This window comes from Molothrus ater, chromosome 3 (genome assembly GCF_012460135.2).
Source record: "Molothrus ater isolate BHLD 08-10-18 breed brown headed cowbird chromosome 3, BPBGC_Mater_1.1, whole genome shotgun sequence".
Classification (NCBI taxonomy): domain Eukaryota; kingdom Metazoa; phylum Chordata; class Aves; order Passeriformes; family Icteridae; genus Molothrus; species Molothrus ater.
In genome coordinates, this window is record NC_050480.2 from 107,991,226 (window position 1) to 108,014,535 (window position 23,310).

At 38.9% G+C, this 23,310-nt stretch overlaps 1 protein-coding gene across 1 annotated transcript in view; it reads left to right on the forward strand.

Moving 5' to 3' along the window:
• Window positions 1–23,310, forward strand: part of RCAN2 (regulator of calcineurin 2) — an 84,749-nt gene that overhangs the window by 18,554 nt on the left and 42,885 nt on the right. The window lies entirely within an intron of this gene.

Sequence of the window (23,310 nt, forward strand, 5' to 3'; positions counted from 1 at the left end):
ACCAGCAGTCTTGAAGAGAAGGGAATGGGTATTTCACATGGCTGAGGTTGTGTTGCATTGAGCCACAGGGCCATCTGAATCAGCCTTCTGCCAGTTTGGGGACTGAAGTTATTTTTTACATGGTTTTCTTTGAGTTCCTGGGACAGGGCCATGTACAGACTGAGAGCACTGACATAGCTCAGAGGCTGCCTCCTGTGTGATATCAAACATTTTTAATGTACGTCAACAAGTTGGCACTGCTTGCTTTCACTTTTTTGTCTTTGCAAAGCTTCTGTGTGGATTCTCCCAGGAATGTTTCCTCAACAAGCAGAGACCCAGTTTGGGATATATAATATTAGATGCTTAATGAGCAACTTATGGACCCATTCAGTTCTTACATACTGGTGATCCTGTTCCTCTGAATAAACATGCAGGGCTGCTTCAAACTGTCGGACTTGAGGGATTTGGTCACAGACACTTCCAAATTCCTTTAAAGTCTGCTGCTGCCAACAGGAGCTGTGGAAATATATCACAGAATGCTGTTATGTTGTCCTTCCTTTTTGTGTCCTTCTGAAATCCCTTTATCTTCTGCATCTTTAACTACAAATCTTCTTTTCAGGTATTTCTTTACCTGGTGTCCATTCTACCTGCTGTGTGCTCTGTGATGCAGCTGCTCCTGTGATTTGCTCTTGTTTCCCTCACAGTTAGGAAGAAGAGACACACAGCCCAAATGGTATAGAAGTGTTTCTTAGGAATATAATCTGCCTTCTTGTTTTTCTATTCCAATTTCAAATGATTTAAATGAAAAAGCTTGTATCTTTTAATAAGTATTTCCCAAAGAAATTGTTTTGTTGTCTTAATCAATCACTCTTACAGTTCTGAATGGAAGTTTTTCTGACTCCCTGCTGGTTTTTGACCTATATATAGCAGATGCAGTTTGTCCTGTGCATGTATTTAGATTTGAGATTTTTTTTTGGTGGAGCTGTCATGTAGTGAAGCACAGTTCTGATTATCTATTCAGAACCCTGCTGCATCCCAGTCTTTCTGTTGATCTAAAATGTATGATGTGATTGATGCCGTGTGGCGACAGCACAAGCAGCTGCTTAAAATAGCTGGTCCAAGCTACGTGTCTGAATTCCATGTGTTTACTTCAGGCCTAAGAATTAAATCCTTATCTGATATTTGTCAGTCTTGAAACAGAAAAAGATGGATGTACACCTTATCAGTAGCTTGAGTGAAGATGAGATTTTTCCATGTCTTCCATTCTCAGCACAACCCTGTATTTTTCCAGCCTGTTCTTTCTCTAACTAACAGGAGGAAGAAGAAAAAAAAGTGTTGCAGAGATCTGCATTTGGTATGAGAATTAGTTTTGTGTAAAAACCAACTACTTCCTAGTGGTATAACTAAAAGGCAGAAGGGATGATGGAGTTTGAATGAGAACAATAACAGGCACTGGAATTTCAGAAAATTTTTTATAAGGTGAAAATCATGTGAATACAGTAACATTTTTAGAATTTTGTGTGGTTTATGTACTGCAAATATGCAGTATAGAGTTTCTGGGTAGTCCAGTCTCCTTGAAATATTTAGTACCTGTCTTACTTTTTCTTCCACATTGGCAGTTAATGCCCTCCCTACCTTATTTTGGTATTGAGGACCTTCAGCTACCCTGTATCCATTCTTGTAGCATAAGGACTGCTGTTAACCCCAGACCTAAAAAACATGAGTTGTGTCAGTGTTGTGATACTGGTTTTTGAGAGAAATTTCGGTTCTTTTGAATGCCTTCTGGCTTTTGACCTAAGTTGCCTAATTAGATTGCATCAACATCAATATGTTGATTTTTTTTCTTTTTTATTTTTTGAGGTTGTATCTTAGGTGTGTGTTTGGCAAGGTGAAAGGGAGTATTTGCAACTGGCATTCTTGCACAGAAACTGATGTAAACTGGGGTAAAAACACTGGTCCTGTGGAGTTTGAGATTAAAATTATGAAAGTGAAAAGCACCATTCCACTTCTTTCTGATGTCTCCTTGCATCTGAATATCATGCAGCAAGTCACCTAGGTAGTGAAGGTGAACTTGATTTATACACACTTGGACCATTTATAGGGTATAAGGGAAAATCCTGGCTGGTACAGGAAAGAAGTCCCAGGTTTTTGTGAATAACCCAGCCCATGTGTGTGAGCTAAGGGCCAGCAGGGTGTTTGTGCTCTGGTTCGTGGGTGCCATCTGCTGACTCGTTCCTGCACCACACAGCACTTGCTGTTGGAAGAGGGAAAGATAATAGATGCTAAGGAATGCAGTTTTAAATACCCCACCAATGGAATATTAAATACAAAATGCACTTTTTAATCCGTGCTAGTTTTGTGGAGTTCGGACAACAGTGTTCCCCCTAAATGTGTTCCAGTTTCATTTCAGCCCTGCAAAATAGTTTTACAGGAATTATTATTACCATCAGATTTCTTTTGCAGTGTTTTTTCCTGTGGTGGACCTAGATCTTAATTGCCTGATTGTATTGTGGCTCAGCACCTGAACTCAGCCTCTAGCATTTTATCTTCAACATTTTTGAAGTCTTTTCTTATTCTATGCATTTATTCCATCTGTGGTATCCTGTATATAGGTAGGAAGTCAGACTGAAATAATTTCTGTGTTGTGCTTGCTTGGAAACCTGGTAAAATAGGTTGTGTTGTCCTTTGTGACCATACCAGCAGCACTACCAGGTAAAGTGGTGTAAATAGGTGATTACACCTGATTTAGTAACAAAGCTGAGAGAAGGGGCAAACTGGAGGAGAACAGTTTAGCTAGATCCTAGAGTAGTTTACAGCCCACTGATTAAATTGGTTTTAAAGGCAACTTCTCTTTTGTCTTGCTTGTCATAGGTTTTCTTTAAAACCTAAAATAGATTTATTGCTTTGAGTCACTCAACTGAATGTTGGTGAGCATCTACTGAGAAGGAATTCAATCCTAATAAATATGGCATATGTAATGCTGTTATCATGGGCTGCTGTAAATCAAATCCTGTTCTGGCAAGGGCTGCATAATGATAATGTGAGATTCCAGCTAATCCTCAGTCATGGAGCAGCTTTGCTCTCTGTGCTGTGGAGAGGAGGCATAACCAAATGATTATTGGTCTGTTTAGGGCTTGGGACCCAAATTGTGTTCAGGTTTATCTTTCTCTCCTGACAAGGACACCATCACAATTCCACCCACTGTAGCTGGATGTTGTTGGGGTAAATGCAGTCACAGAGTCCTTATGTTGGGAAAGATCTCTGGGATCATGGAGTCCAACCATGGGCACCACTAATCCATGTCCCCAAATGCCACATCCACCTTCCTTTTGAGCACTTCTAGAGAAGGTGATTTCACCAATTCCCTGGGCAGCCTGTTCCAATGCCTGGCAACCCTTCCAGTGAAGAAATGTTTCCTAATATCCAATCCAAACCTTTTCTGGAGCAACTTGAGGCCATTTTCATTCATTCTTTTGCTTCTTACCCAGGAGAAGAGACCACCTGAATACAGCCTCCTGTCGGGCACTTGTACAGAGCAAATGTATCCCAGGAATGATTTAAGGCACTTAAGCCTGACTGTTACAGGAAGCCCCTCATATTTTTTTTTTTTGTTTTTGGTAAAGTAAAGGAGGAGAAGTACTGTTGCATTAAGAAGATTAAAATCTGATCCATGTTTATGCATATTTATTGTCTTATTTGGCAAAACCCTACTGAAGGATATAGGATTATTTGAAAGCAAGGTAATGCATAAGATGGATAAAGTTTCATCCTGGTTTAGATGAATGGGATCAGCTGAAATATGTAGTAGTGAATTATTTAAATACATTTACAGTGTTTTTTGAGCTAAATGAGAAGATTGAGTACTTGTGCTTTTCATAGCACAGCCTTGCTAAGGAGACTGTTTTTGGCAAAAATAACTTGATAAAAAGCTCTACTTTTAACTTTGAATCTTCTAATTTAAGAATATATTGCTTGTGCCTTCTCCACTTGACTGCTAAGGGGTGGGGAGAAGTCTTTGGTATTCTTATCTTTGTGGGGGAGGTAGAATGTCCTCCAGATATGCAGAGAAATACTTAGCAGAGCTAATTGGTGCCTAATGGGTACAGTCACTGTCTAATATGAAAAGGTAGTTAATGAATGGACTGAAGAGAATGCTTCCTGAAATATTTGAATACATCAGTAGTTTTAAATGCATAAAACATAAGGAAAAAAAGAAAAAAAAAATTTCAAGTCTTGCGATGAGGACTGATCTCTTTGATGTGGTTATTGGTTATCTTAAGTGAGTTAGGACTGTGATGCTTGTTAGTTCAGCACCTAATATAATGTCCTAGACTCTAGAGGAATAAACACAACCAAAATGAATAATGTAACACTAGAGATGCCAGGAACAGTTTTTTTTAGGTAGATATGACTCATGTCCCTCTAATACCTTAAGTAATCTTGGTGATATCATGTCGTTTATGCAACTTGGACTTTTCAATTAATCCTAAGCCAGAACATTTAATTATGAACTTCCTGCTCCAAAGGTAATAACAAAAAATGCTTCTGCTGTGTATGGAAAAAAATTAGCATAATATGTTTGCATGAACTGAGTGTGATTATTACTTTTTTCTGTGTTTTGAATATGTAAGAGCAGATATTAAACCTACCTACCAGACGAATTTATTTTGCTGTTTGTTTTTCTGTGTTGCATGTGCATATGCACATAGTGTGTGTACAACCTTCAGGAAAATAATTCTGATATGGAAGCTCACTGTGATTTTCTTGGACTAGTAGAACAGCCAGACAAAGGTGTTACTGGAGCAGTTTAAGCAACTCAGACTGGGCACAAGAAATTTTTTAGGTAGAGAGACAACTCATCACTGTAAGAGTTGCTGTTTTATTTGCAAAACAGTTTTCTCAAACTGCAATTCAACCCTGTATACATCTTATTTCTCTTGGCAATGGTGGAATATCCTATAGGCCAGCTAGGTAAAGGATGGCTTTAGATGCTCAGAAGTCATTGTGATGAATTATATTGTAATTGAAAGTTTGGGTAAATGTAGTGAGCTATTTAAAATGTGCTTAAAGTGATATTTAAGTGGCAGTCAAGAAGGAGTTGACAGAGATTTGTCAGACAAAAGAGAGACTCTTCTCTAAGCTCTCAGCAATACGGAGTATATTGTATTATTTGACTTGGAATTTAACTTCTCTCTCTACTTGAGGTTTTTTGAGTCTACAAGTAGCAGATCTCCTTGCTTTTCCTTATGTACATTATAATTAAAAACCTGTAATGAGGAGGTCTGAAACTAACACACTCCTTTTTGAGTCTGAGAGTGGTAACATGTCCTTGAGTAGAATGGGAAGTGTTTTATTTGGTGCATCTATGTGTCAGACTAAGATATGCTTTTTCCTCACTGTGGGAGTATTTGTTCCCCAAATTACTATTGCTGTCCTGAGCAATCAAGTTCCTGCATTGCATCTTCACAGGATCACAGAGACATGGGTTAGAAGGGATCTCTGGAGGCCATCTGGTCCAGCCTCTACCTCCAAGTTTAAGACTGTTGCCAACACTAGTTGAGGTCAACTTTGACGTTTTTTCATCAGCTCTTGAAAACCTCCGTGCAACTCCACAGCCTCTTTGGGGAGATGACGTCTGTATTATCCTTCAAGTGAATTTTTTTTTCAGCACATTTGCAATTTGTCTTGTTGCCCAAAGTGCTTAGGAAGATAGTGAGCAGTCTGTGCCCTGATACTGACCCTTGTGATATTCACCCGTTATTTTTTGTCAAATGGATGTTGAGCACTTGATAATTAGTGTTCCAGCCTGTCAGTTCAGCAAGTTCTCAACTCATTTTAACAGTCTGCTCATGCAGCCCATACTTCCTCAGCTCGCAAACGAGATCATTGGGTCAGCATTTAGATGTTGGTCTTAGTCAAAGCTCTTTAAACTGCTTAAGAAACAGGTGATATTTGCATAATATTTAAATGCTTAGTATTAGTGTATTATTTCTTCTGTCCGTGGTTTGGTTTTGGGGTTTTTTTGGGGTTTTTTTTTTGGGTGGTTTTTTTTTTTTTTAATGTCTGAGAGTGATTTACAGAGCTCAGTTTGCCTTCTATGAGCTACTGGACCCTGAAACCTGCTGAAGGACCAAAGAGATGTTGTTTTTTCCTTGGAAGCAGCTGAGCCCTGGGAGAAGCTTTCAGAGCAGGAAGTAGCTGGCAAGAAGAAAGGTGAAGAGGAAGAGACCTGCAGTGTAACAGTTTTGGTAAGACAGAAGCACAAACTGCAGAGAGACTTCCCAGGGTATCAGAGAACATGTTGAGTTTCCTGCAGTGCAGGAAGCCACTTTATTGCTGGATGGAAAGCCCCCACAGGGAAGCCCTTCTATCTCTGAGGATGCAGCAGACAGGGGTAGATTTGCTTCCAGCTGTGTTTCATTTCTATTTTCTCACTGTGAGGTTTCTGTATTTTAACACGTTAAGATTCCAGTTTTCAGTCCCAGGTAACTGCCTTGTGTGCTGCTTCAGCAGGAGCAGAGCCAGCAGCTGAAGGGGATGATTTATTTTAGTTACTGGTGAAGCCACATCTGGGACAGCATGTCCTGTGTTGGGCTTCTGTACACAAATAAAAGGTGTAGACAAGATGGAGAGGGGCTCTGAAGGGGAGCATATAATGAGGACAGCCTGTGTGTGGAGCTGGGTTTCTTCAGCCTAAAGGAGAAGAATAAGACTCTGGAGGGACCTAATTGTCCTCTGCCACCAAGTGAGTGTGGAGAAGAGACAGCCAGACTCTTCTTGCATGTGCACCATGAGAAGAGAGAAGGCAGCAAATAAACCCTGTCAGAATTTCCCACCTCAAAACTTACAAGGAAAAACCAGTTTTCACAATGGGTAAGCACTGAATCAAGCTACTAAGGGAGGCTGAGGAACCTCCATCCTTGGAAGATTTTCTTGGAAGTTGACTGAACAAGGCCCTGAGCAATCTGATTTGATCTTGAAGCTCTCTGTGCCTTGAGTAAGAGCTGGTACCAGATGACCTCCAGAGGTCTCTTCCAAGGTAGATTATTCTGCTGGCCTGTAACACATGTTTACGTGGCAGTTTATTGGAGTATCCTGGAAATTAATGTGGGTTTAGGTACATGTCTGTTTTTTTGTTCTTTGACTTTTGAAGGTCATTCAGCAGTCAGTCATTTCTTTGTGCTGTGTTTCTCTAGGGTTTTGTAAAGCATTTAATCTTTCCATGTGAGGACTGACACCTACTGAAGAAAACTGATTTCATTGAGTCTGGTGTCAGCCTTTTTCATGTCTGATTGGCAAATGTAGAGTTTCCTTGTGTATAACCTGCCATAGATGGGAGTGTGGGTGGTTGCAGGCATCTTAAAATCCTACTTTTATTTGGACACATTCCTGGCCCTTCTCTGCATTGTTGTTACTATAAATCAGAAGTTTTCATACTTAGTGTTCCTTCCTGCATGACTGGGAAGAAGTGGAAATTAGATCAGCATTCTGACACCAACCTTATATTTCTTGCATTGCTTAAATTTAATTTTTTTCCACATAGTGGCCAAATACCCTCTGCTGAAGTTCTTACTTTCTGACAACCTCTGCTAAAGGAAGCTGTCTCTGAGCTGAGATCTTGCCAGAGTGAGTCTGTTGTATTTCTGTGTGGATGTGGTATTTCAGAATACTTTTTAACCTAATTTGTGTTCTCTGGAGTGAGCATGCCTGGAATGCCTCTTCCACTTCAGTTTTTTTCCAAGAAATCCAATTTGCACACTCAGCCTGAGCAGTGGTGTGGAACAAAGTGTGATAGGTGAGGGTTGTCAGGAGGTTTGCTTCAAAAGCACAATCCTGGTCTGAACTAAATGCAAATACAGTTGCACCCATAGAATACTGTTGTGTGTGTGAAATGTATAGTAGTTGAGATTTTTCTTACCTGCTTATGGAGACTTAAAATTTATTCCTGGGGTATATATAGCATGAGCCTTAGTCATGTAAACTCTCTCAAACATTTTAAAAGAAAAATACATTTTTGATAACGAGTGACGACCACATTACCATGGATTGTGCTCTGATCTTTACAAGTCTGTGTTGTGAAGCTATTGAACAGCCATCTGTGGTTGTACTAGGGTGTGCTTAGCTGAATTTCAGATGTGGAGAGAGACAATGAAGAACAGAGGGGCAAATAATGGAAAAAATGTTAAATGTAGTGTTTGGTTCATTCCTTAAATGATAGTGTGAAATGTTAAATATGTGGAAAGTCATGTCTGATGAACCTGATGATAGTCTGTGCTGAAGTGATGACCTCAATGGATGAGGGCAGAGCAGTAGATACCCTTTATCCTGATTTTAGGTCTCTTGGCACTGCCCCTGTACCATCCCCAGGCACAAGCTACTGAAGGAGGTACTAGATGAGTACACAGTGATGAGGTGTAGTGGGTCTAGTGCTGGCCAAATGCCAGTGCACCCACTAGAATTATTTACTCATTTTCTGCTGCAAGATAAGGATTAGGAGGAGAGCAAAGCAGGCTCAAAACTTTAAAAGGTATAAAGAAAACTTTATTAACAGAACTAAAAGAAAAATAATAAGAAATCGGAATAAACCGTCAGAATACTTCTCCTCCCCCCTCTCTGATAACATAAAGAGACAAAATTTGGTATTTTCAGTCAGTTTACCACTTCTAAAATAATTTTTCTGAAGTACACTTAGGGAGAGGAGTCTCCCTTGCCATGCCATGGAGTCTTTTCCACAAGAACCAGTTCTCTCATGGTTTTAATTTTCACAAATAGCAGCTGCCCACAAATCTGCAATCGTGAAGTCTCTCCCATGCTTTGGTGTCTTCCCACAACTACCACTATGGGTCATTTCAGCTTATTGGGGTGCAGTTTTAAGGATGAACTGCTCTAGTATAGAGACAAAAGTTCCCTTCTTTTAGAGGTTTTCTTCTTCTATCCCTGGGGCAAGGTTTCTCATCTCTCTCTGTTCAAGCTTCTCATTGGATCTCAGCTACTTCAGCATCTGCTTGTTTCAACACTGGTGCCTCTGGTCATGGCTGTAGTTGGAACACTACATCCCCCCAGTGCATTTCATGAGTTACAGGGGAAAAAAGTGTCTGATGGATCAATTCTGTCTTCACCATAGCCTTGCAAGAGAATCTCAGCCCAAGACTAAGGCATCTCCTCATTCTTCTCCCATCTGGGATTTGACTCCTTTTTCACTGACCTTGGTGTCTCCATGTTGTTTTCTCTATGTGTCTTCACCCTTTCCATTTCTCCCACTTGAGAGAAATGCAGGAAGCAAGAGAGTTTTTCCTGGCTTTGTTTGTCTTTAAATGTGATCTCACAAAGGCATATTCAGCTCTCTTAAGTGGTTTAACAGGGTGTCAAGATTCAAAACTAGCCAGCTGATTGGTTCTGTCAGGTCCAAAGGAAGCTGCCAAGGTCCTTACAGGGAATCACTTCTGTAGCTCATGGATTTTTTTCCTTAACTAAAAACTAAACTACGTTAAACCGCAACAGGACGATTGAAAAGTGGCTCAGCTGCTGAGATAAAAGGGTTGAGATCAGCAGCACAAAGTCCAGCTGGAGGTCAGATATTGGTGGTGCACCCCTAGGGCTGCTGCTAGGGCCAGTGCTGAGTGTAAGCATCTCCTGTAGAAGAGTGAATAAGCTGAATCCACACTCTTCTCAGTGGTGTTCAGTGAAAAGAAATACAGTGGACACAAACTGAAAAAATGGAAAATTAATTTAAACATTAAAAAAAATTACAATAAAGCCTTCTTTATATGGTAAGGTGATCAAGTGTTAGCACAGTTTGCCTTGACAGACTGTGAACTCAGTCTTTGGAAATATTTGAATCCTGACTGGGCATGACCCTGAGCAACCTGCTCTGGTTTGACTCTGCACAGAGCAGGGTGTTGGACTAAATAATCTCCAGACTTGCCCTTCAGCTGCAGCTATTCCCTGACTCTTACTCATCTTTCTTCCCTAATAAAAAAGTCACAACTTCATGCGACACATTCCTATAAAAGCTCTTTATAAAGCAGAGTTTTCTTGGTACATTCAGGAGTGTTGATGTATTGGTATCAGACTGCTCCTGGTTCCTGTTTGCCCTCGCATTGCAGACAACTTAAAATGATCAATTGCTCATACTGATTTAGCACCCCTTAGGATCATTTTATCACAGACTTTATTACACAAATTTGGGCACTTTTTTGACTGGCACTTGTTGAGGTTTTTACCCAAATGAAAATCAAACTCTGTGGAAGTAAAATAGCTTCTAGCATGTTCTTTGTTTAGGTTATAACAAGCTCCTCTTAGATCTGGGTTTGAGACTGCATTCCCAGTTTAATGATAGACACAACCCACTATTGGTGCTTCATTGGCTCTTTTGGTAGGAATCTTTTTTAAGTTGTCCTGGATCATTGCTTTTTTCCTCCTGATTTGAGTCATCACTACAAAAGCTGGAGTTGATTCAGCTTCCGAATTCTTACCTGGCTGCTTACATCCAGTTGGCCTGGTTTAGTGTTCATTTACGTGTGCTTTGCTGGCAGTGTAAGGACTTGAGTGACTTCAACCAAACACTTGTTCCTTTTCTGATGCCTTTTTTGTTCTTTTATGCTGAGTGTGTTGCAAACACCTCTGCTGTGGTTCCAGGTGGCAGGCCCAGACAATCAATCTAAGTTTATCTGTGCTCAGCAAACTTCAAGAACTGTTCTTTCCCTGATTCTGTGGCTGCAGGAATGTGTTTGACCAGCGGAGCCTCTGAGCTGAGCTGACCATGCACTTGGGTATCACGACTCCCACACTTTCTCCCAAGCTATTTCATTATTCAGCATTGCTGTTAAGCATCTTCCCTGTGAATCATTGTGCCCATGATTCTGATGTATTGGAAGATGTAAAATGGTGTGAGATAGGAATGTGCTCAGGATTCTTTTTTCCCCTCTCCAACGCAATCGCTCTTACGTATTCATGCTGCTGTTTTACATTTCCGTTTCAAATTTATCGCCTTCTTTGCTCTGCATTTATTCCCTCCCACACTTAAAAATCCTTCAAATCACTCCTCTCTTTTTCTTTCCCACAGCAGTGCCAATCATCCTGTCCTGTTAACATTCCCACAGACATCTTGGAGTTTGTTCTTCAATCACAGGAGTTATTCACTTCCTATGCCACAAGCATCTTTTCTCTCTCTCTCTCTTTAAATTGTGCTGAGGTGTTGTGAAGTGACATAATCACTTCTCTTTCTTTACCTGGAAATATTCTGCTCCTGAAACCTGGGAATGCAGTGGCTTTTTCCAAACGCTAATTATGTTATCTTATGTGGGTTGTTGGTCCTGGTCAGCTTTTGGTCCCAGTCCTGATCTTTCATGCTTTGAAAACTTTGAGCCATCGGCGGATTTGTGAGTGCTGACCTGTTCATGAGTTCTCGTGGGTCACGCGTGGGTTGTCATGAATATGACAGATAAAATTGCTGCTAAAAATACAATTCAATAGGAGATATTCACAACCTTCCCATGGATTGGTACTTCTGCTGCTGGCACTGAAGAGAGTGTTCCCCTCTTCTGCACTTTGTTCTGCACCAGTCCTGCCTTCTCTGCATTAGCAATTTTCTGTTTGAAATTATTTATTATATGTGATCCCCCATTCATTTATCTGAGATAAACCATACTAGACCAAAATCTATTAAAAATTCTCTTCAAAAAGAGTCGAACTTTAAAGTTGTGCTGCTTTATTTTAGCATTCAGGTGTATGGATTGCAGTGATCTCTTTCAAACACCTTCCAAACGTCTGTTGAATTTGTGCAGGCTTGTGCTTACCTACCACATTTCTGCCTGTATTTAAGAAAGCTGTGTTTATGTTTGTCCAGTCATGGGGTTTTATGAATTGGTGACACAATTCCAGGTTGATGAAATTTAAGGTTGTCCTAACGCCCTGCTTTTGATTTGAAGTGCAAGTTTCAGATGTTTTTTATTAGAATTAGTAAACAATGCACTAAAGCAAGAAAGCACTCAAATAATGAGATCTCAAAATTATTTAGGAGACAAGGTTAAAACTTTATTCTGCAAAAACAGGATGTAGAGGGAACACAGGAGTCTCTTTTTCTGGTTCAGCCACTTTGGTTTTCCAGATTGCAGCAGATTCTGTACATTGATAAATGGAGGTCTGAGATACTGGAAAGAAAGAAGCTTGGGTTTGCTTCTCTGTTATCTGCCATTTTGAAGACTGAAATCTCTGTCTGGGATCTGTTTGTTCTTTTCCTTTGAATTTAAAACTGCACGGACTTCAGGCCACTTTTATTTATGTAAGTTCTGCAGTGTTCTGTTACTTAACAAATTCTTGTTGTAAATACCAGTGACTCTGGCTTCCCATTCACCAAGGGAAGTAATAGTTCAATTCCAGACAAAGGAAATTCTGTACAACTGAATTCTCCATCATTATTACATGTAAAGAATTATGGACAGAAAATTATTGCATATTAAAAAATACTCTATTGGTTGCAGCATGCAGCTGTTCTGTAGATTATACAATCCCTGTTTGAGAATAATGACTTCTAAACAATAGAAAAAATACCTCTGTGTTCTTTTTCTGCCTTTTAAAATTTTGCTTTGAAAAAATATTCCTTTCATCACCTTTTCCTCTAGAAGTACTGCTAAAATAGTTCTTAACCTGTAATTCTGCCTACATTTTAGGAACTGCTGTTGGTTTTGAGCATTAAGCTTGCATAAATGTTTTACTTCAGAAATTTGTATAGTAGTAAATAATCCAGCAAAAATAATTATTTTCCGTTTATCCTGATAAATGGAAGAATTTAATTAGCAAATTGAAATACAGCAGTTGTAACTGGGGAATGGCTCAAAGGCATTAGAGGAAAAGTCAAAGATGTGGGCCATTAAAATTTAACTAATTTTTTTCTAGACTTAAATTGATGTTTAAAAAATCCTAGCAGTGCATTGAAGATTCTCTGTGGCATGATTTTGTATTGGTAACTACTCTGTCTTCCAGAAAAGCTTTTGTAATCTGTACTTTCAAAATGCCCCATCCCTAGAAATAGCCAAGGTCAGATTCGACAGATTGCTCATTGCAGGGGGGTTGGACTAGATGACCTTTAAAGGTCCCTCCTATGATCCTGTGATATTTAGTAGCTTTTGAACATTTATTTTACAGCTTTGTAACTAACTCTGCATGAAAGTGGATGTTAATATAGAAACCTGTCCGTCTGTTATCCACCTTTCCTTTACAGAAACAAGGCAGCAAGTTGGGACTGTCTTCAGGGATGCCAGGATATGTGTCTTTATCAGTGAGTGTGGTTTCAGTCCCTGTGGGTTTGTGTGGCTGCCAGGGTGGGCTCTGTGTAAGCCCCTGTGGCTGCACAGTGCCCCTGCTCTGTGACCACCGCGCTCCCTTGGCTTGTAGCCTTGGCAGACTGATGGGAGTCTTCTGGTGCTTAGCAAGGGGCTTTTTGTGTGCAAATTTTATATATTATGTCCATCACTGCAGTGAATGTGATGCCTTGAAGGCTTTAGTGGGCTTCTTTTAGTACAGTCTAACATAACAGACTGTCCTGAGACAATCTGCAACTTGTTAAAGGAATTGTTTTATTGGGAAACTGGTTATTTTTAAAATCTGATCACTGTATATGGCCTGGTCCGTGTCCCTTCAGAAATTTGGCTGCATTGTTGATTTATGTAAAATACTCTAAATGTAAAATACTGTATGTAAAATACTGTAAAATATGTAAATGGCAGCCAGACATGGCCATCACATTTTAAGATTTACAAGGACATTGACATAACAGAAATCAGTAGCTCTTTCAGTTGCTCTGTCCAAAAGATAAGACACTATTTTCTTTGTTCAAGTTGTGATTCAGTTACCTTCAAGGAATGTTTCTTGGTCTATGACTGTCTCCAGTTGCCTCCACGTGTCCCAGAAACACAAACACGCTTGAGACACACTGAGATTCCTTCCTGGTCTAAATTCCTGCATCAGCTGCAGGGCTTATCCTTGCCATGAGAAGGGGTTGCTATCACTGGATGTCATCCAATGTTAGAACTCTCTTTAGCGCTCTTTTAGTGCTAATATAAAGAGTTGTGCCCTTCCTGTGTTACACACATTTTGGAGCATGAATTTCTTGTTGTTTGACTTGATGAAACCAGGGCCATGGAATGAAACAAAGCAGTTCCAAGTGATCCTTTGAGAGAGCAGGTGGTACAACCAAGGTGCCTCTTGCTGTGTGTTGTAAAATCTGAGCCTAAATTTATCTCTGTGGCCTAAGAAAATTGTAATATAGTTGGTGGGATCTCCAGTGAACTGAAGTAGGATTTTGCCTGTTTATCTCAAGTTGAAGGATGAATATGAAGTTCTGACTATAAAATCTCAGTTTGTGACTAAAATGCACAGATACTACTTTAAAAATTCATAATAAATTGCGAATTAATACTTGAATCTTTTTTGTCTTTTCAACAATGAGGAAGCAATCAGCTTTCTATAGTAAGCTCTGCTTGCTGCAAGGAAAAAGTGTTGAAACAAATTCATATTTTATGGTAAACATTAGTATGGAACACCTCACATCAAAGAGCACAGGGTGTGGAGAAGACTGGAGTTTTTTAGTCAGACACTTTTTCCCCTTTAACTGAGATACTCTGCACTGTATAAAAATGAGGCTATTGGATTAACTCTTTCATGGTTGAAATTTTTGAGTGCTTCAGTGCTTCACTCTCCATTCATAGCTTATTTGCATTGTTCTAATTTAATTGAATTAAGAGAAAATTAAGTGGTCTATAGCTAGGTCATAAGCTTTTAATTGGAGTTGTATCAATAATTCCGTGAATTGATTCGTGTGACCAGAATAGAATATTACTATGAAATTGTGTTAACAGAATGCAAAAATAATTAACAAATATAAGTTAAATCACCAATAAATATTCCCAGATAATTTAATGAGCTTACTTGTGAAGAAATACAAACAACTAAATATGCATTGCTTGGTGCTGAGGTGAAGGCAGCTGTGATAAGGTTGTGAGCAAAAGTCAGAGCAGAATTAACTAGGGCACAAGTGGTCATGAATAGGAATGCAGAACTGAGTAGGAGGTAAAGTCACTGTGTACTAACAGATAATTTTAACTACCATTTCTGTTGAAGACTTCCCTCATTTGGATGTTTAAATCTATGTTGAACAAAGTGATAGATGGACTGGGCTACAGAGTACAACTGCCATCAGATTATCGGGTCTGCATCTGTGTATCTGGACATGCACAAGTCAAAGGCAGTTGCTGTGGGACTGAAGTTATGACTTGATAGAAGTTTTACTTTACAGTTTCTGAGATCCAGTGATTATATGGGTTTTTGACCTTTGCAATTGGAATGTTTTAATACAGTTAAAAAAAAAGAAAGATTGAACAGGTCCATTAGGCTCTAGAAAGTATTGATTGATAAAGTGTGGCTGGGAGTGAACTAAAAGATCATAAACATGGTCAACAATACCAGCACAAATGTGGGACTGTTGCATGCTACTGGGTGTCAAAACCAAGCTTAGAGTATTCCTGGAAGACTTACTTACCTGGAGTAACTGAAGGTGTGGTTTAGGAATCAGTGCTAGGTCCCAAATGTGTGTAGCCACTTAATGTGAAATCTACAGATAATTAACCAACATATTCCCAAAGTTCAACAAGTTCATAAGCTGGGTTGGCATAGGTGTGAAGTGACCAGAAGATTATAAGAAGCTATGGAAGAATAAAAAAGTAGAGGATGAGAAAGTCTTTTTTCCAAAAAACAAGAAACTTCACAGAAAGAGTTATTCCTGATTTCTCCAGTTTTGATAGGGGCTTCTGATTAAAACTGAAGTACTTAAAGTAAAATGAACAAAAAAAACCCAAAAAAACAACCAAACAAACAACTTACAAATAAACCCTATTCTAAGGTAACAGCTGAACTTGCTGTAGGTTAGTTGGACCCAATATTTGGGTTCTCCCCCTTCTGCCTTTGGCTTTCCTAAACTTTTTTTCCTTTTCTACTTTCCTATCAAAAGTAGAATGAGTTGGAATTTTTGTATGGAAATGTTCTGCTGCAGGAAGATGCTTTGGTTTGGGGAATATCAGGCATCTGGGTTCATTGTTTGAAGCTCCATGTTTCAGAAGGAAGCTGTCTGTTTAAATATAGATCAGTTGCTTTGAAATAAGATCAATTTTCTGTCACTCACTTGTACTTTAATGTATTTGCTATTTAATTATTGTCAGTTTAATATTGACGATGCCGTGTCAAGCTCTTTTATATTAGAGAGTGGAGTAGCATTATAGAATAACTAAATGGTTTGGAACTGTTTTAAATACCTTCTGAAACCACACTGATATCTCATATTTGAAATGCCTATATAGGAACTAGCTCTGCTTCAATTTTTAAATTGTTTTATTTTTGTGGATGTCTCTTTAGAGCTGTATCACACTTCATAAAAATATGGAGATGCTGAATAAACAGAGTTCAAAACATAGGAACAGAACTGGTTCTGGTCCTTTCCTGGGCTGGGTCAATGCAAGACTGTTTCTTGAGTTCAGGTTAGGAAAATAAGTTTGGGTTTTAGGGAGAGGAAAAGGGGGAAACTAAATCTGATTTGTCTTCAAATAAGATACAGGCTGTGAAATGGCCCATCGTGGTCTCTTTCTTCTGTTTGTGAAATCAATGAAATCAGTCTTGTAAGGAGAAACTAGGATAAATCTATTTTATAAATACATTGCAAGTGCACTAATAACTTAGAATTACTCAGGTTTCTTTCTTCTTTTCTTATTTCACTTTAGAGCCATTGGAATCTTCATACCTGACTTTTAGGTCTTATTGTATCTAATCTCCATCTGTCTTTTGAACATAAATAAAACAATAATAGCAGAGAATTGATCAAAATAGACAATAATGTCACCTGTAAATCAAACAAAAAGTAATATTTGGATATGGCAAATCTTAAGTATCAACACCTTTTTTTTGTCTGCAATTTAATCAGTGGATTAATAGAAGAGACTATTTGTTTTAAAGTGTTGCAGTAAAATAAATCCCACCCTATACTATCAGGATAAAATAACAATTACGTAAGAAATCTATTATTCATTGCTTCATTATTTGCTGTCTGACTGCATGCTGTTTGACAGTGGGCTTTTTTCTCTCTCTCCTTTTTTTCCCCCTTTGAACTGGGCTGCTTTTGCTGGCTTGGCAGTAAAGGCTGTTTTCTCTCAGCATAGCCATTAAATCTCTCACCTGCGTGTCCTGTGCAGAGCTGCAGTTGAGAGATAAGGTTGGTCTCTCTCACAGCAGTGAGCATTGGTATTCCAGGCTCTTCTTTCAAGGGCATTTTGCTGTCATGAAGCGTCTGAAATGACAAGGAAAACATACAGGCATGTTAAATACCCTTGCTAGTCTGAGACAAGTAAAGGTAAATGGAAATGATTTTAAAATACATTTTGAAGCTGTTAACAGAGCTTGTGGATAACTGCAAATCACAGTTTTAGGCAGGAGCATTACGGACCAATTCCAACTGGCATCATCCATTAAATAACAAATAGTAATGGAGAGTCCTTGTCCTGCCCAGATTACACTTAAAATCTAAATAAAACACAAAGCTCTGAGCCATTCTGAGTGTGTGTTCCTGCATGCTCTTCATCCAAGGTTACAAAGGTGTAGTTCTTGTGAAGAATTGAATCCATTTCTTCAGTGTCTTATTCCTGTGACAGCCCCTGAGCACCTCCATCTTCCCACTGGGAACCGAAGGAGATACTTGGGATTTCAGTTTGCTGCAGCTGTCAGAGCGCTGGCCTGGCATCCTCGGTGTGTGTGAATCTTGTACAGAATCCTTATGGGACCTGGGTTTAATTCGGTTTTCAAATACTGCAAGAAAAAACATATGTGAGGACTTCACCTGTTTTGTAGTCTTCGTCATTATAACTTTTATAAAATTAAAGACAGCATAAAAATCTGTTTTACATGTGCTCATTAATATTGGATGCATTGACAGAGCAGGTATCACCATTCCTATCTTGCTGTTGGAGAAATCGAGGAACAGTGATAACTTTATGGGTAGGATTCAGGTTATAGATTAGCACTTAAATTACAGCATCAGTTTATACATATGTACATATGTGCTAGATGCTTATCTTTCTGTTGTAGTTGCTGGAAATCTCATTAGCAGTCAGAGGCTGGAGAGAAATTCAGTCTGTCCTAAAATACACAGCAAGTGATTGATCAGCAAAATCCCACTCTAATAGTCTGTGGAGTACATTGAACAGGGAGTGTTTTGAACAGTTGCCCAAATAATAAGTGCTAATTTAAATATATTAAAGAACCTCTTGAGGCCTCTGGCTGATGGTTCAGAGGAGGGCAATTTCCAGAGGTCCTGGATCATGTCTGTCAAGTCTGTATGTGTGTCTTGGATACCCTAGGTATCTCCCACTGCATTAGCTATCCATGCTGGAGCCATGAAATTAATTCCCAAATCTGTTGCTTATACTGGCAATGTGTATACCAGCATGTGGGGATCTCTGTTTAGTTTTCTTAATTTGAAACCTATGCAATTTATCAATGATCCTGTGTAGCTAGGCTGCAAATAAGTTCAGCTAACACTGCAGGGTTATGATATTCTTCTGTTGCCAGGGATTCATGTGTGTGTTATGTATTCTGTAGGTGGTCGTGGGTTCACCAGATGAATCAAGGATGTCTTGACTCCTGAACTGCAGCAGTTTATTTTACCAGAGAGAGAGAGAGGATTGCAATTTGGGACCATAACAGTTGTTTTCCTGTGTGGATCTGGCACAGAAAAGGATTTGTAACCATTCTGAGTTGACAGAAGACACACGCACAGATTTCCACCCCCTCACACCTCCCTGAATTTACTTGGAAGCGAAGAACTATGAATGGTACAGCCACGTTAAAATAATTGAGCAGCTCTGACTCACAGTTGCAGCTTGTGTGTAGCTAAATGAGACAGCAGAGTGATGCTGCCTGACTGACACAGTTGTTTATGCAGTCACTGAAGTATTCTCCCACCATGTGCAGGCCTTTGAGTTGTTTGGTGTTATCTTTATTAAAGAGGGAGAAATCCTTCATAATGCTGATGATTTGTTTTATTTTCTTGGATGCCCTCAGATTCCGAGACCTAGAAGCATGACTGACAGAAAATTATTGCCTACAGAAAAGCAAAATATCACTTAAAATGCAGAGAAGCTGCCTTTCATGAAAGCAAAGCCAGCCAAAGCATTTTCTAAAATCAAAAGTGTCTGCATGTAAGAGAAACTTACTGATTTAGGATTATTCTAAATTTAATTGAACTTTTATTGTCTGGTCAAGATTCTGTGTCTTTAAAAATCTTCATAGGAATGATTATTTATTATGAGAAGTGGTGAATTGGAGTCCTTTTTTTTGCCTCAATTGATGCCAATTTAAGATTTGTAGAAACTTTATCTTGGGGGTCAGACTCATTGTGGGAAAATCAGTGGGTTTGTAGCTGTTGTTCAGTGTTCCTTATTCACTGGAAATGATAGCTAAATATTCTCTTTAAAATATACACTTCCAAGCAGTTTGATGACTATTCAGTTTGCCAGTGTGTTCCTCTGGCTGGATTTGTCTGGTGCTTCCATTGTTTTGGGGGTAATTGACCTTAGCACAAGCCAATGCTCACTGCGTTTAAAAAAAAATAAATTCTTTCAGTGGGTGAGCTGAACCCTGCCCAGTCTTCAGTGTTCTATTTTCTTTATGTCCTTGTGAAACACCTCTTTGAAGAAACTAACTTTGCTCCTGAAGAATGTTTGTGGTTGGCCTTTTTTATCTTCTGCTGTAGACAAAGAAATTGGAAGAACTGTCTTCTTTTTCTTCTTTGCCTAGTTGGTAAAACCAACAAAGTTATCTTTTTCTGGATTTTTTTTCAGGACTCTCTTACATTTCTAAAATTTTATGTGGTTTTGAAAGTATTTATGATTTATAATACCATTAAAAATGAGATTATATTTGTAAAAGTATGCTCCTACTGACATGTAGGAGCATGGTTTAAATGCTGTTTACTTGTGTAGTAGGCTGCACAAGATCAATAGAGATGCACATCATTAAAAGCACTTCAATCAGCCATAATGTGAATCCATTCCCAGTGTTCCATTCAGCCCTCAATGGGTCATTGATGGAGGCCTCCTTTTTATTTTTCTGGATTTGTACATTGACTGAGTAAGGTTTGCACCTGCAAGCAGAGCTGCTGCAGAACTAACCCCTCTAGTACCGGTGATAACAAGCACAAGCTTCATCCATCGAGCAGAAAAGTCAGGATCTGATTTTAGCTGCTGGGTTTGGTTACCACGTGGCTGATGTTACTGTGAGGTCCAGAGCCAGTGAAGTTGCCCTAAGGCTAAATCAGTGGTAGTTTGCTTGCAAAAGGAGGGTCAAGATTTTGCAGCAGTTGTTTTAATGACTTGAGAGTTGAGCTGGAAAATCTTAAATCTGTGGTGCTGCTTATATGTGTTAAGCTGAGACACAGCTGGAACTACAGGAGGAAAACAACTCCACACACAGGAGTAAAGGCTGTGCTGCTCCAGGAGCTGTACAGATCCAGAATGGTAGATTCCTGGCTGGAATGACATGACTTTAATTTTCCTTCTAGTTGAGGAAATGAAAATATAAAGGCTGATGAAAATATGAGACCTGATTATCAAGTGTTAATCATCAGAGTCTAGTGATGCTATGGGGTTACTGTGGTGCTTGTGAAGGAGCAAGAACCTGGAATATTGCTCTGAGTTGTAGAATATGTCTGATGTCTATGCATGTAACTGTGAAAACTTGGTATTTCCATGCTCAGCCTGATTGTACAAATGAGCCTCAGGTGCTCCCAAACTCAGCCCCCCTGAGATATTCCCAGTAGTGAGTAGTGCCCCTTGAATTTCCTGCAAAACTGCTGCTATGGACAAACATTAAAACAAATTAAGAAGCTTTTGAATAACTGTTCAAAACTCTCCACTTTCGACTCTCAGAATGTATGGTCATGGTCTTAAACCCCATATAAAATTGGTGAGGGATGGCAGTAGAGTTACATACTGGTACCAGTTTGTGATCTAGAGAACCTACTGAGTATCAGTACAATGCTGAAGTGCAGGTCTATCTATAGCAATTTCTGTTTACTAAATATAATATTTTAAAATATTCATGAAACATGGCTTCTTTTTTCTTGTGAGTTTGGTGAACTGCAATTAACAAGACCATCTAGAGACAGAGTTAAGAATTTTTTGAAAGAAATTGAAATACTTTTCTTTAAATTTGGATGAAAAGCAAGTCTCCTGAACTGGAGAAATAAGTCAATATTAACCAATTTTAAAGTGTTCAATGATAAATTTTTCATTAACATTAGGTGAGACTACAAGGAATTGTGGAGTGCCCTGAAAAAAAACCATTCACACAGGAATATGTCTTGATTTCAAATGAGAAGTGAGCAGTAGCAAATAGAATATGACATATATTCAAAGATATTAGCTGGGGTACTCAAAAGCTTTATAGAGTTCTTCTGTTAGGTAATCTTTGTTTTCAAGAGGCAAAACCAACTAGGTTATCTTTGTAAAGAGCTCACTAAAATACCCTAGTTAGCTAGAGTGATTTTCAAGGGGAAAAATTAGGTTATACTTTGGAATAGGCAAGAAGAAGCAAGAAATGAAAGTAATTGTGATCTCAGTAAGGTTTCCTTATTCAGATGAAGTGGAAAAATTGCAGTGATTCTCTTTTGAAAGGAGATTAACAGTGGATGTGCAGGAATAATCATGAAGTGGAGCAGGTCAGTTTGCACATCAGGTGCCAGTTTCCATAAGAACATTAAGGCTATTGAAATTGATAGGTGACAGTTTTCATAAGAAGAAAGGAAGAAAATAATTCCAGAACTATCCAGTGTAGCTCTATAATGTAAGATCATTTTTCCATCACTGCTGTGGAACCACATTCAGGCCAGGCATCACCCTCACTCTGGATGCCTTTATGGACCTTAGAGACCATCATCATCTGCTTCTTGATCTTTTCCTTTCCCAAATGCTTGTTATGTGTTCATCCTGTTGGTCCATCACTGTTATAACCTTCATAAGACTCAGACACATGACTCATCTTTGCTTTCAGTGTTTCCTTCCAGCTCTTTGGTAGCACTTCTGGCTTCTCACTTTTCTGATGCCATGATTTTTCCCTTGCTGTCTGCCTACAACTTCAATCAGGCCTTTATGGCTTTTTTTCTCTTTTAGCACATACATACTATATTCAAATATACGAATAAAAGGTCCTATAAACACTCACAAAAATGTTAACTTCAAAATATTTCTAAAAAGTGGTTTCCTGTGGTTTATGAAAAATCTTGACAGTGATTAAGTGGCCAGTGCATAAAGGAATTGATAATTGTGACAAACAATATTGATTCATTTTCTGCTTTCTGCTGCCCTATCCATTTCTGTTGGTCTGTATAGTCTGGGTTTGTAAAATATTTAGTGCTGGGATAGGATTTGTCCTGGCTGTGGATCTTGGATTGTGATTACTGCTGGGGAAGTTGCTATAAATGCAAATTGAAAAGTGAGAAAATTATTTAATAGAACTTGAAAAAGAATACCATGATAAGAGATATTGGCTCATCTGTCTCAGCATCTAATGCCACTGCCCTCTCACAGTAAAGAATTTGCTCCTAACACCTAATATTAGTATAATTAGGAGTTTATCTGTGAGTGAAGTGGAGGTAAGCAGAGCAGTCTCTTACTCCTGTGTTCATAACCAGTAGTTAAATATTTAATTCTCCTTATTTATCTGATGTATCCATAAATGCCAATTCTAGGCCTACAACAATTAATTGTAATTTATGGATCACGAGAATGAAATGGTAGAGAATGAAATGGTCACTTCAGAAGTCGCAAATATGTAGATATTTTATTTCTATCATTAAAAAATTATAAAACTTGCAAAGAATAAACAGATCACTGAGTCAGCAGGTGTAAAGCACCTTCACTTCTACTTGTTTCTTTTGTTGAATGCTGTTTTATTTGTGAAGGGTTAACCCTTAGGATGGATGGTGTAAAGTTTGCCCAGTGTGAAGTCCTAATTTCAAGGAAATTTTCATGTTCTGTTCTTTGAAGGGGTATTGACTTCCAAATCACACACAGACATGCCTCTGATCTTCCTGGGGATGAGTCACAGTGCAACGTGGATGCGAAGCACTGGCATCAAATTTGCAGTGTGTTGATCACTGCTGGTGACAGGACAAGATGTTCTCTAATCCTGTGTGTGGGGTTGTAGAATGTGCTTTATTAAAGAAGAGGACTTAAAAAAGAGCTATTAAAACCAAAGGGCTGAGATCTTGTTGATTTGAGGGGTTTTTATTAG